The sequence below is a fragment of the Prosopis cineraria genome, unplaced genomic scaffold (genome assembly GCF_029017545.1).
Source record: "Prosopis cineraria cultivar Desert tree isolate PC_DT_omini unplaced genomic scaffold, ASM2901754v1 PC2, whole genome shotgun sequence".
NCBI classification, from domain to species: Eukaryota; Viridiplantae; Streptophyta; class Magnoliopsida; order Fabales; family Fabaceae; genus Prosopis; species Prosopis cineraria.
The window spans coordinates 33,664,784-33,678,752 of record NW_026555333.1 but is presented as its reverse complement, the minus strand read 5'-3'; the positions used below and the strand labels follow the sequence as shown (position 1 = coordinate 33,678,752).

Below are 13,969 nucleotides of genomic sequence, written 5' to 3'. Positions count from 1 at the left end.
CAATTAAGGCACTCAGATGTTGAATTTTTTATTGTTGAATTTTTTATTCTAAGTATACTTAAGACACCTTTTAAGAAATAAAAGAGGTCCTTAAGAAATTAAGATTAAGTCAAATACTTAATCTTTAGCGAGAAACACAATGTATATGGATTTAGGAAGAACTTACGTGTTCCTTGGCTATTTGGGAACAAGACAGTTATTTAGGAATAAAGAGATATATGGGAATGAGACATGAGATACAGAAATTTAAATTCTAGTTAATTAATTCCCTTACAAGCCATTATTTCTTGATTATTAAACCTGTCAAATACAAACTTATCTTATTTTGTAATTATCAAAACTAGGGTTCAATAAAGGCATCAAACATATTAATAATGTCCTGTTTGTACCTTGCTTAACTCAAAATTTACTACATATTAAACCTTGTTTAACTCAAAATTTACTAAGTGTTGCATAAATGAACACAAGTTGATACTTAGTGTTATTTAAAGATAAGATATGCTATATTTATTATTCTAATGATTGTTTGATAGCTAAAGCACCTTTGGTAGATAGAATTTTTCCTTTATATTGGAATGATACTATCAATTATGTTTTGAATGATGAGTCCTTTTCCTATGGAATAAAAGATATAGACATTTTAACTTTGCTGCTTTGAAAAATATGTCTATGATGGGCCTCAATAGAGATTGACATGAAATCTATATTGTTAATTATGTATTCTTCTTGTCAACTTAGTAAAATGCATAGAGTGTCATTTCTAGCAAAAGCAACTTAGAGAGCTAAGTAGAATCTAGAATTAGTTCATACAAATGTATGAGGGCCAATGAGCACCGAATCTTTGACCAACAACAAGTATTTTATGCTTTTTATAGATGATTGTACAAGGGCATGGGTTAAATAACAAGTTTCAAGTGTTTTATGTGTTTAAAAGATTTAAAGATATGTTAGAGACTCAAAGTGGATGTTTTTTAAAATGCCTAAGATCTGACAATGGTAAGGAGTATGTCTCTAATGAATTTAATGATTTCTATGTTGATATGAGCATTCAACATCATTTTACTATTACTTATTCACTTCAGTGAAATGGGATCTCAAAGAAGAAAAATATAATAATGATGGATATGGCTAGAAGTTTATCTTCAAAGTTTTGGTCTGAGGCTATTTATACAACTATTTATCTTTTAAATAAGCTACCCATTAAAACTTTTGAAGGAAAACTCAAATGATAAAAGCTTGGATGGTATTAAACCTACTACATAACATTAAAGACCTTTGGTATATTCTATTATGTCCATGTTCTAGCTATAAAAAGGTCTAAATTGGATCAAAAGGAAAAGGAATCTATTTAGGCTTCGTTGCTTTGTCTAAAAGGTATAGAGTGTACAATTTTCAATCAAACAAAATTTCTATCAACAAAAATGTGGTGGTTGATGAATATTCCCAATAGAATTGAAATAAGGGATGTGCAGAATGAGATGAATGAAAATTAACAGTCAACTTCTCTACCATCTTTGAAGACTAGTGATGCTTCTCTAAAGATTAATGAAGATGAAGGCACTAATGAAGAGTCACCACTTAATTCTTCTATACTAAGGATAAAATCATTGCATGAAATATATGAAAAATGCAATTATGCTGCAATAGGGCCTAGTTCTTTTATAAAAGCAATAATGTACAAAGAATGGAGAAATGCAATAATGTACAAAGAATGGAGGAGATGAGGATGATAGAAAAGAATACAAACTCGTCAAATAAATCCTCGGGTTTGTTTGTATAAATGGACAATGCATAATACAATTGCCAATATACATTTTAGTGATCATTTGTCATTCACAAACAAACCCTCTACCTGATGAACACAAAACTCGGTTTGCTAGCAAATCTAAACAGAAGGCCCTTCAAGAGCATGCCTCCATAAAATTATAGTCCACAATGAGCCTTGTTACAAGACAAGTGCACTTAGATGTAAAAGACCTATTATAATAACAAAGCTTGAAAATGAAACATCCTTGTGATAGCATTGCGACAAGCAACCTGAATCTATCATATTAGACAATGGAGCGAGGGATGTGCCATTTATGCTCATGTTGTATTTACCATCATTGTTGTTCCTAGAAGTATTAAGAAGAAGAAGAGAAGAATAGCTTAGCATACATGTTTCAAGGCTTTTTGCGTTGAAGACTAGAATTAAAAACATGAAATTGCTATAGCACCTGGCAATTTTTAAATAACTAAACAAGAAAAGTAGTTGTCAAGAAGCTAGAGAGTAGATATCATACCTTCCAGGAAATATACAAGAACCATGACTTGTACTAATGATGTTAGATTATGGTATAAACCAATGATAGCATCTTAACCAAACCCAATTATGCTACAATAAGGCCTAGTTCTTTTATAAAAGCAATAATGTACAAAGAATGGAGGAGATGAGGATGATAGAAAAGAATAAGACTTTGATGTAGCATCTTAAATTCTTAATTCGAGAAATTAATTGCTAATTAAAGATAAATTAGTAAATTAGTATATTAATTAAATAATCAAGACTTTTGTCAGTGAATTGACATTGTGGCATGTTGGATTGTTGAATGGATAAGATTGGGTAGAAGAATGGGGTTCCATAACGAAGCGTGCAAGTAGCAATGAGATCCTCCTCATTATGCCACATGCTTGGCATAAGCTGCAACACAAGATACAAAAATTTGAATTAAAGGACATGGATCAAACGAAAGGAGAGAAGGGGAAAGGGGAAAGAAGCATGAAGGAGAAGTGAGGAGATGCTCCGCTGTTGGGGCAAGGATCAATAGCCATCTAGGATATATTTTTGACCTGTCACTTACCAAGTAATTTTCATACTACCCGATGCTCCTAATCTACCATAATTTTTCTTAGGTTGGGATATAGAGAAATTGAATCAAGGAGTCTTAAGGAATTGATTTATTACCCTTTAGTAATAAAAAGACTCTTGGAAGTTAACCTAAGATTTTGCAACTAGTTTGAGAATTAATGACAAAGCTTTGAAGTTATAAGCTTGATTTAGCTTAAATAGAGAAGTTTAGAAGGGTGAAAATGTTAGCATGGGATTGTTTAAGCTAATAGAAATGGCAAAAAGTTTAAAGAGAATAGTTAGAACTGAAGCCAATTAGGTGAAAGTAGTTAGGTGGTTAATTGTGGATTCTTATAATAATTAGTACTTTTGGTCAATTTAGTCTTTGACTTATAGTGTTAAATTGCATAAATTGATGTGGCCTATATATTGATTTAACTCGAGGAAGCTATGAATTTGGAAAGTATCACGGGTAACCTTTCTAGAAACTGAAGGGTTGAGGTAACTAAATAATTTATCGTATTTATTAACTTAATTATTTATGGGTAAATATGAGAATGTGTTATATGTTTTTAATCATTGGCATGTTTGAAATTTGCATTTGTTTACATGTTTCGGCCACTAAAATTGGTTTAAAAGTAAATTATTCTATATATGTGTGTGTGGAAGTGTGTGGGTATATATGGTTATATATGTGTGTAAAAAATGGCATGATCATATTAAAGGGCAGGAGTTTACCCTGAATGTGTGATGTGTGAAAAAAAATTCATATGTTCAGGCTGACAGCATGAGGCAATCCAGTACAACAATTATTTGGGACTGTTCTATGGGACAATTTAGACAGTCTGGGAACTCTCTAGTGCTCGTAAAAGTACGGCTAGGAGCCAATAAAACCCTCATTTTGTGTGTGTGTGTGTGTGTGTGTGTGAAAGGAGAAATTCAAGGCCAAAGAAAATAAAGATCCAACACGAAACTTCAAACTTTGAAGAATACTTACTCACCATGTGAAAAGTGTGGGGTAGGATGATGGTGCATGTTTTTTAGAGCCAATTTGAAAGCTTTAAATGGAATGATTCCCATCCTCTTCAAGCCTTGAATGCAAATTTGAATTGCTTCATGCTTTGTTTAAAGTTTAAATTTTAATTCTTAATTAGTTTTCATTTTCATTTTCAACTTTAATGCTAATTCTTTTTCATTATTGTAGTTTTTATTAGTTGATTTGACTTAGGAATAAAGACTTGAGTTATTAGGAAAGTTTTTGAATTCTTCCATTTAGACTTTATTGTTGGATCTCCATGAATTAGGGAACTTCCTAATTTGATCAAGAGAAGGTGCCACATATGGATGAATCATTTAGGGTTAGCATTTCTTAAGTCTTCCATTCTCTTGCCCACAAATAGATCTCTTTATGTACTCTCTTTTAGAGTGTTATGAATGAGGATTTTCTCCTAAATTTGGTACTCTTTATGCAAGTTGTGCTTGCTTGTGGGAATCTAGAGATAAATACTAACGTAATCAAGAATCTAATCAACTATTGTGGTATCTCAAAGACTAAAGTTGTTAGAAGTAAGGGTTCTAGCTATTATTTTCCTTAATCCTTATTTTTTTTTATCATTTTGTTCATCTTTATGTTTGTTCCTTATTATATTTTCATCCCTTTATTTCTTTATTTCATTTTTATTTGTTATTCATGTTTCAGGTTCTATTCTAAACTAGCACGATCTTGCTTTACGCCCCATACTAAGAAGGGTGATGAAGAAGAAGAAGAAGAAGATAGTGACGAAGGAGATATGTTGCTTCGTTCTAGATATGCTTGAAACTCATGGCAACATAGATGAAAAGCAATAGAACTTCAAGAGAGACCGAGTAGATATGGAACAAAGAGAGGTGATGCGGAACACGTAGATTGAAAATGCTAAACTACTAAGCAAATCTAGAATGCTATAACACAAGAAGCAGATTTGGAATACCACACAGCTAAGCTGTCACCAGAAAATGTGCAAACAAAATAGAGAGGAGAAATGATGGTGGGCTATGTCGGAAAGAGAGAGATAGAGCGGAGGAGAATAATTGTTATAATTTCATTACTTTTCATTTAAAATAAATGATAATAGACATGTCATTTCTTGTTAAGACCTTTCCACCAAATTGATTGCTGCTGCACATTTTCTTTCTCAAGTTTTCAAGCCATTTTGAAAATTCATTCCCAAAAAAATTACTCATTTTTGCTTAGTGTGTTAACGAGTATCATATTTTATTTTTCTAATATAAAATTAAATATATTTTACAAAATAGTATTTTTATATAATATTTTAAGGATTAGTGTTTTTATTTAAATAACTTTTCATTGTCAAATAAAAATATTTTTTTATATTTTAATTAAATTTTATTATTTTAATCATGACTGGCTAATTTGACTCCGACTTGAATTCCAATTAAATTACTAACTCTCGAAACATTGTCTCGATTAGTTCAATAATCGGTTTGATTTTCAGTATCTTGATATTATTCCTTTATCAAAGTTTGATTTGTTTGGCAAATCAATTTTGATATGATATTTGGAGGGATCACAATTGTATGTGGAATATTGGGCACATTAGCGAGAGATTTGTTCTTGATTACATGACTAACACCATGATGCGTTTAAGGCTAATAATTGGCATGCCTAGTTAAGAGAAAAATTCCTGGCATTAATTATGCATGTTTATTCGAATGCTAGATTAGATATAATTTCTCTAATTTTTGCTCTTAGATATGTTTTGACAACATTTACTGAGTGTTCATTAGGATGTGAATACTTTATTTCATGATTATCAGTTTGAGTTTAGGTTCCTAACTGAGAAGTAAAAATTTTAAGTTTAGCAGGCATCTCCCCGCCATCAACTACTCCTCTAATACTTTATTTAAATATTTGCAAATTTGCTTAAATGTCCTATACATGAAAAGTCAACACACACACACACACGCGGGGACATTTTTTCATGCCGTTGAAGTGCTGGGGCAAAGAGAGTCCTCTCATAAAATATATATATTATTTACTTATTAATTAATTTAATTATCTAATATAAGTGTAGATGACTCTCTGAAAATTGTGAACTTGTGGATTTTGCAGTAGAAAATCTACGTGAATAATTTTCTTAAAAATTTTATAAGAGACAAAAGCAATATACGGGATGATTATATAAAATTTTTCAGAATTTTTTACAAATTAATCTACAATTTTAGAAAAATAGGGTTTCGTCCGAAAGACTTTTTGAGTTTCCAACAAACATTCTAACAAGATAAAGGATCAAAGAAAATGATAAAAACAATAAATAAATCCAAGACAATAAAAAAAAATTCAAGACTTAAATCAAGCATTACTTTTACAATAAAAATTTTCCCTTATATTTAAAATTCACATATTGTATAAAAATAGAACAAGTTAGTATCAATATATCATATAAAACAAATGATTGAAGCCAATTCCTGAAAGTGGCCTAGTGCGGCTCTTGACACATAACACCGTTCATAGAGCCATATTTAGTGTTCATAGAGCCATGTCTCAACTAAGAAGGCTGGCTTAATTTTGGGCTGCGTGTTGTTGCTCCAGAAATTCCCCCTCTCTCTTTTAAACTTCAAAATTGCCTCCATTTGAGTAATTTTGACCATGTTTAGTGTGATGGAAGAGTTTTTAATAGAATTAAAATTAGAATTGAATTAGATTTAAAAATGTGTTTGATATAATGATGGAATCCTGATATAATTTTAATAAAATATAAGTACTTAAAATAAAAAATTACTAAAGTATCCTTTTTAAAATTAAAAAAAGATATATTGGAGAAGGGAGAAGAGGCAAATTGAAGAAATGGAACCATGAAATTGAATTTCATAATGCATGTGATGGAATTAAATTTTACTAAATTTCCTTAAATTTAAATTTTAAAAAATCATAATTATTGTATATCAAACACACATTGATAAATTTCATGTTCAATTTCATTTTTTTCTTTACGATTCTAAGCTATCAAAGGGGCCTTTAATTTTAAAAAAGACTGGTTATGGTCTCCAGCTCCGTTCATGTCTACTCATCTAACCTCTCCTACTCTACTGTCATCTTTACTTTATTCATTCCATATCTTGACCTAAGAGCGGTTTCATCTCTAGAGAAATCCCGAGAAATGCTGAGATTTGCTGCAATCTAATCCCATAGATGATGCGACGCTTGGAGTTGGGTTTATTCTTTCTCTCAACTTCGTCAACCTATTCTTCAACAAATGGTTCACCGTCACTGATGGATGGTTGGCCGAGGTTTGAGAGTCTCAGTAGAGCACCGCTATTATTCGTTCTTTTTGACACATGCATGTGCCTCTTCATTGATGGATGGATTGCCATCATTGTCATGGTGTTCCGCTGCATTACCGACACCTTGCTCCTCTAGAGCATGGGTAGCTCTTCACTATCTCAAGGTCAAGATTGGCTTCTTCTTCGACTTCAAGGGCTTCCTCCCTCTACCTCAGGTCACTATTTCTCGCCTAAATGCAGAGCAAACCTCTGCATCTAGATTCTTTTAATTTTATTGAGCACAGAGCTAAAAACATATCTAAAAGAAAATCATATAAAGGGGATAGCCATGAGCCTCTGAAACTTCTAATCTTGTGCCACACAACTTCTTATTTCTTTGTTAAATCTCACATGATGATGCTTCTGTCCTTCCTTCTCTAGCTTCCTTATTTTCCTCTTCTTTCTCTTCAAGACACAGAGCAACGAAGCAGAAGAAGCAGAGACAAGAGAGATTATCATCCTCTGTAAGGCCATTTCAATTTTATTATTTTCCAAACTTATATTCACAGAGTCATGTTTGGGTTTGATTCTGTGTTTGTGTATTCCTTTGTTTAATTTCACCATGTTTTGACCTTTTGGGAGTCGAATTAGGTGGTGGATAGTCTCTTCCTATGCTTTCACAAATTTGTGGGATTGTCAATAGCTGATGGTTACATTGCTACCAGTTTAAAGATAAAAGAGGCACTTTGTATACCTTTCGGAGTCACGTACATAATGTGTTTATTTAATAATAGCTGAAATGTCAGAAGTTGTCACCCGTGTTGATAAACTCGACAGCTTAATTTGCTTTACCTCAAACAGGTGCATGTTGGTTCTGAGTTTTATTAGCAGTCCCTAAAGATAAGGAGGCAAGTCCAGTCAAGCCTGTAAAATTTTACTTCCATTATGAAAAAGGAGCAACACTTTGGGAAATAGTGGTTAAGATATACACCACCATGGCATATCCCCACTTGGTTGAGGTAAATTCACAAATACTCTTTACTAATACATTCTTTTGGTTTTTAGATAACAATGCTATTAAAGCAAACATATTTAATTTACTTCTTAAATTAGTTGCCAAATTTCACCAATCTGGTCTTATTATTGTAGATGAAGTACAAGTCAGCTCATCCTTCAATGCAACCAAAGTAATCCTAAATCCAGACATTAAAGAGGTCTAGGATTTGGTGGAGAGGTTTGCCTAAGTCATCCCTTCTGGTAGTTATGAAAATAACCCAATTATCACACTAACTATCCTCAACTATTATTTGTACTTCCTATGGTAGTGCCGCACTAAGCTCATCTCCAATTAATTCATGTATACAAACTGATTTCTTTAATTATAAGGTTGAAACTGACTTATTTGTATTGTTTTCAGCGGCATACTTGTATACTGATTTCAAACAAAACATGGACTTTATTTTCATGTTATTTTTATTTGCTTGGGGCACCAAGGAGTGATTAATGTGTGATGCTTTCATTTTCTTTGATTTTTATAGGATTATGCAAATGGGATTCAGATTCATTTATGATGACACTCATGGGTTGTTACAATTAAAACTTCTATGAATTATCCATGGCCTTCTTTGTTGTGGGTCATGAAAAAATGATGATAATAATATTGTCATATGTTTCTTTTTTTGTTTTTTAGTAGTAAATCAATTGCTCAAAGTCATGCTTACAGTCTACATGATTTTCTTGGATAAATAAATTGGATAAGACACATTCTGATATGGAGTAATGTGCTACACCCTATTTTTGAGTCTACTCAGCAATTTTATTTCCTGCTTTGTTTTTTCACTTTTTCCTTTTTGTGAGTTATACTCTCAAAAAAAATTTTGTAAGTCAATTGACTCAATTTTTTGAATTTCTATCCTAGTTAGCACAGATTGGTGATTCAAATCACGTTTCTTTTCTTTTTTTTTTTTTTGTTCAATTTTGCCTAAGGTATGTTGTTGATTCCAGATTACTAAAAGAGGCGTAGGCCGATGTCCTTTTACATGTACTCCTATTTGTTAAAGGTGATGGAGTCATGGAGCTGCAGCTGAATGTTATAGCCTTTTCAAATTTCACTGCTTTGTAAGTAAAAGGGTTGGGTGCGGTTTAAAGTTTCAGCTTTTGGCTGCATCTTTACTGAGTCAAAATGGATTTCTCATAGGAAAGAATGCCATGTGAGAAGTAGTTAAAAGGAAACATTGGAAATTGCAGGCATGTTACATCTTAGTAACATGCGTGTTGACAAAAATATCATTTGATTTTTTTGTATCCTAAATAACCATCTTTTATCTCCCATTTTCTGTATCGTCTCTTGGCCTAGGTCTGATACTTGCTTACTTTCTTTCTTTTTTTTTTTTCCAGGAGTGTCATCCCTTACTTGCTATGCTTTAGCTACAAGGGTATTTTGGAACCCCACTTTCTATGAAATCCTTCCTACGAGAAGGGCCCTTCTTAATCTTTCTAGGAGGTCTTAGTTATTTAGGAGTCTGCGACTATAGATTAGTTTCTTTTTTTATTTGTGGCCTGTACTTAATGACTCGTTTAGGATTGTTTTTTGTTTTTTTTTGTTTTTTGCTGGGGCCGTTTTGTAGTGTCCATTTCAAGCTCCCCATTTTCTGGGGCAGTTTATGTTTTGAACAATCTTTGTAACAGGTGCTGATGCACCTTAACACATTTCTCCTATGGTATTGATATAAGCAATGGTTTCATTAGTCATATCTTTTTAAATGGTTGGAAAAATTACACATTTTTCTTTATTCTGATATCTACACACTGTTACAACTATGAATCCACTTTGTAAGCATAACAATCTGTCAGCCTTATATTAATAACTCTATAATGAAGTTTAACATTGATTGCACTTTGTTAATTCTCCATATATGTGTTCTGTTTTTCGTTTTTGCTGAATGTATTATTTTGTTATTTTTACTTCACTTATACATATAAGGAGCTTTAGGTTTTTTGTAATTCTTTATCTCGAATCCTATTGTGGTATACTATATATACCTGTCTATAATTTATTGTTCTCATGCACTCTAAGTTATGTTCAAGTTGAAGCTGCTAAGTCTACTTTTCTTATAGCACCAAGTGCAGTGGTAGGTATGATGTATAGTATTTTCTTTTTGTTCATCAATGAAAGTTAGGCAATCCAACCTTTTATTTGTCAATTATGTTATATATGCAGATCTCTGATTCTGTATCACGTTTAAGATATATACCTCATGATTCAATTATTTTGTCCTGAATAAGGCATTCCAATCGTGTGGTTTTATCTATGTCATGATGCTTTCCAACTTTTGTCTACTGTTAGAACAATGTTTAAAAGTGATTTTATTAACCAATGGATAACTTCTGGTGCATGTATCAAGAATTTTTGAGTAAATAAATAGTGGTAACCTTTTGTTGATACTTGATAGGGCTATGTCTACTGTCTGATGCAAAACTGTGGTTTAACTCTCTTTTTTGGTTTTGTTTGGTATCTTAATGTCAGTGCATTTTTATTTGTTTGTTGGTTGACCATCGGTTCATCATTTTGCTTTCAGTCATTGTCCCTTTTTTATTGATTCATGCTGGACATATCTCCTTTTCTTTTGCTACCTTTTTGTTAACAGTGTTGCTTTCGGCTTTCTGCCATCACCAGTACTCTTTAACCAAAAAATTTTCTGTCCTCTCTACTGTGACCATGCTGTCACAGTCCATGGTTTGTTTTTATAGATGTTATCATTTTTTTCAACTATCATGTCTCACTGCATAAACCACGGATCTGTGATTTTTATGTGTAAAATTTGCTACAAATAGTGCTGACATATTCAAGATATTGTCGTATAGACTTGTGTGTGTTTATTTTGTGAATAGGCGTGTTGTAGTTTATTGGGGCTACCCTGTTTTAATCCTAAAATTTATGTCTTGCTTATGTGTTTGTGTGCATTTGTTGTGGAAGTTTTCATTATGTTTTAGCCATGTTTATATTTTAAAGATCGAAAAATGATGTCATGTTTATGTTCTTTGGATGACAGCTGATTTTTTTCCATGTAAAGAAAGATCATCATGATATGTTTTAGGTATTTAAGGTTGGCAGAAGTTCCATCAAGTCATCATACTGAGTTATATCCCTTAGTTTGCTTCTTGAGAAATATATCATGGCTTCATGCTAGAAGATTTTGCATGATGATATTGGTATTGAGGCTCACCTCCTATTTTTTTTTTTTTTTGTTAGTATGTCTGAGTTTTGATATTTGTTTAGCTTCTCAAGACAATCTTCACTGTCTACTAGCCATATCTATTTTGCTTACTGCTTAAAACTATAAACTTATGGTGGATCATCCTACATTTAGGCTATCATGCTAGAAGATTTTGCATGATGGTGTCGGTATTGAAGCTTTTCTCATTTTTCATTTTTTTTTAATGTCTGAGTTATGAGATTTAGAGAGCTTCTCAAGAAATATTTACTAGCTTTTAGCCTTTTTTTTTTTTTTGAAACAAATGTTTTTTGGAGGATAGCTTCTGATATTGTGTGTAAGAGGAGTCATAGTATCATCATGATATGCTTTAGGTATTGAAGGTAAGCTGATTTCCAATGAAGTGATCTTACTGCATTGTATTTCTTAGTTTGCCTCTCGAGAAATATATCATGCTATTATTGCTTGAAGACTTTGCAGTATCGTTTTGATATTGTAACTGACTCTACCCTGTGCTCTTTATTTCCGGGATTATTAGGACTCATGTTCACATTGTCAGACTAATAAGTGAGTAACTCCTTTGATAGTTTTATTATGCAGGTTTCATTATATAGAGCCCTTCATAGAGACAAATCAGACTTGACTTCCAATCTTTTTTTTTTTTTTGTCTTGTGTTTACAATATATGTATAGTATTATCTAATTAGTGTCTGTATAATGCTGAATTTTTGTGCCACTATTCAAGTGTATATTGAATCATTGATTTTTGCATTGGAAATGAAATGGTATTAAATGAGTTAATCACAGTATTATTCACTCCAAGATTCAGTTAGGCGAACTGGAAAGTTTTTGGATAGGTACCTGCCACTTTGTCAAATCAGGATGCCTTCATTTTGTGTTCTTCGACAATATCTCTCTCTCGAGTAGAGTACTGATTTGACATCCTAGACCATATTGTTTTTTGGTCACTAGCCTACATCAGTTATGTGTGATGAAATCATGGTATTAGTAATATCCCTTATTTTCATATGTCAATACAAGACGTTAGTTCATTTGCCTTCGATTTCTATTTCATAATATAGTAATCTATCTTTTAAACTTTTTAAGCTTCTGCAGTTCTAGTTTTTACTACAGATATTCTAATTCTTTGCAATTTTTGTATACTTTCAATACTCCCACTCAATGGTTCATCTTAAAATCTACATTCAATGCTTCCTGTTAAACGGAAGTCATACAAATCACTAACACAAAGTAAGGAAAATGATGATCCTTAGGGTTCTGATGAGATGATTCATGTTTTAAACCTTCAGATGAACCATTGCAAAGTTTCCACTTAGAGATATTAGTTCTGAAAATCAAAATGTTGTTTCAGGTATGTGTATTGGTTTTTTTTCTATTTTGACTTGTATGCTTTTACTGAACAAGTTATTTACATCAAGAGTGCGCACAGTTGAATAAAAATTTTGATCAGTATTGGTTTTTTATTTATTTTATTTTGATTCAACCATGTGATTGCTCAGTTTCCCTGTAAGGATGATATTAAATTCCTAAAGGGCATTTGCTATGGGAAACTTTCCAGCACCGGTTGCCTAAGGAATTACTTGATAAGATTGTTGGGATATCAATTAATATGACTGAACCAATTATGCTAACTTGTACTTGGAATCTTTCTGCTAATGGAAAATTTGCTGTCAAGTCCTATTACATTGGTTTGTAAGAGGTAGCTTGGAATGACACACGTCATATGGTCTAAAATATGGAAGTTACTTGTGGCACAAAAGGTCATAACATTCATTTGGCTTATGGTTGAAGGACGCCTAATGACTAATGCTAAGCGAGCTTGAAGGAAAATGACACTTGATCAACAGTGCTCACTTTGTCTTGCTTCAGTTCAAAACATAAATCACACACTTACAGAATGCCTATTAGCAGCGAATGTTTCGAGGAAAATACTCCCTACTAATATGTGTACTAATGTTTATAGGAATGATATCATTACTTGGCTTACTCTGTTATGCTTACAAAAGCCTCATCTTGACACCTCATGGAAGATTGGGATAAGCATAACTTGCTGGAAGTTATAGGAAGTGAGGAACTGATGCATTTTCAATGATGAATCCTTTGCTGATGCCATCTTATCTCAAGTTATAGCTATTGCTGATCATACATTTAGTTAATTTTCTAGCTTTGATGTACTTATAACTATTGTTAAGTGGCAAAACATTACTCATTACTCAATAAACACTTTTCTTGAGAGACTTTCAAATGCAGAAACTAGAGGCTAAGCCTCCATATGATTGGACCAACATGAAGGCTCATGTTGGATATTATGTTGTATTCATCCACGGCCGAAATACTTTTATGTTTTTTTATTTTCATGGAAGCTATACATGTATTGTTAATGACTAGATTTGTGCAATGTTTGCAAATGTCTAGAAAAGAAGTTTTTTTTTTTCTTTGTAGGGATGGGGGTTTGTAAATTTTTATAATATTGGTTTATAAATTACTAGTCGAATATAATGTAAGTGAATGATCCCTGTACATCACAATAATTATTAAATTAATTAATTGATCAGCTCAAAAATTTAGTGATATGAATTTTATGCAAATCATTATTTGCAATTAAATATTAAATTTTTAAAGAATTAAGTCATGTACAACTCGAC

At 32.2% G+C, this 13,969-nt stretch overlaps 1 long non-coding RNA gene across 3 annotated transcripts; it reads left to right on the top strand.

Moving 5' to 3' along the window:
• Positions 1–6,873: 6,873 nt before the first annotated feature.
• On the top strand, positions 6,874–13,744 carry LOC129303197 (uncharacterized). Of its 3 annotated transcripts, none has more exons than XR_008591436.1 (6): positions 6,874–7,326; positions 7,563–7,614; positions 7,952–8,109; positions 8,240–9,208; positions 9,488–12,675; positions 13,288–13,744. It is a non-coding gene; the product is annotated as an uncharacterized LOC129303197 (long non-coding RNA). The 3 variants fall into 3 exon arrangements; XR_008591438.1 differs by lacking the exon at positions 13,288–13,744 and having other exon boundaries at positions 8,240–8,324; positions 8,629–9,208; positions 9,488–12,104; XR_008591437.1 differs by lacking the exon at positions 13,288–13,744 and having other exon boundaries at positions 8,240–8,673; positions 9,095–9,208; positions 9,488–12,104.
• The last annotated feature ends 225 nt before the right edge of the window (positions 13,745–13,969 follow it).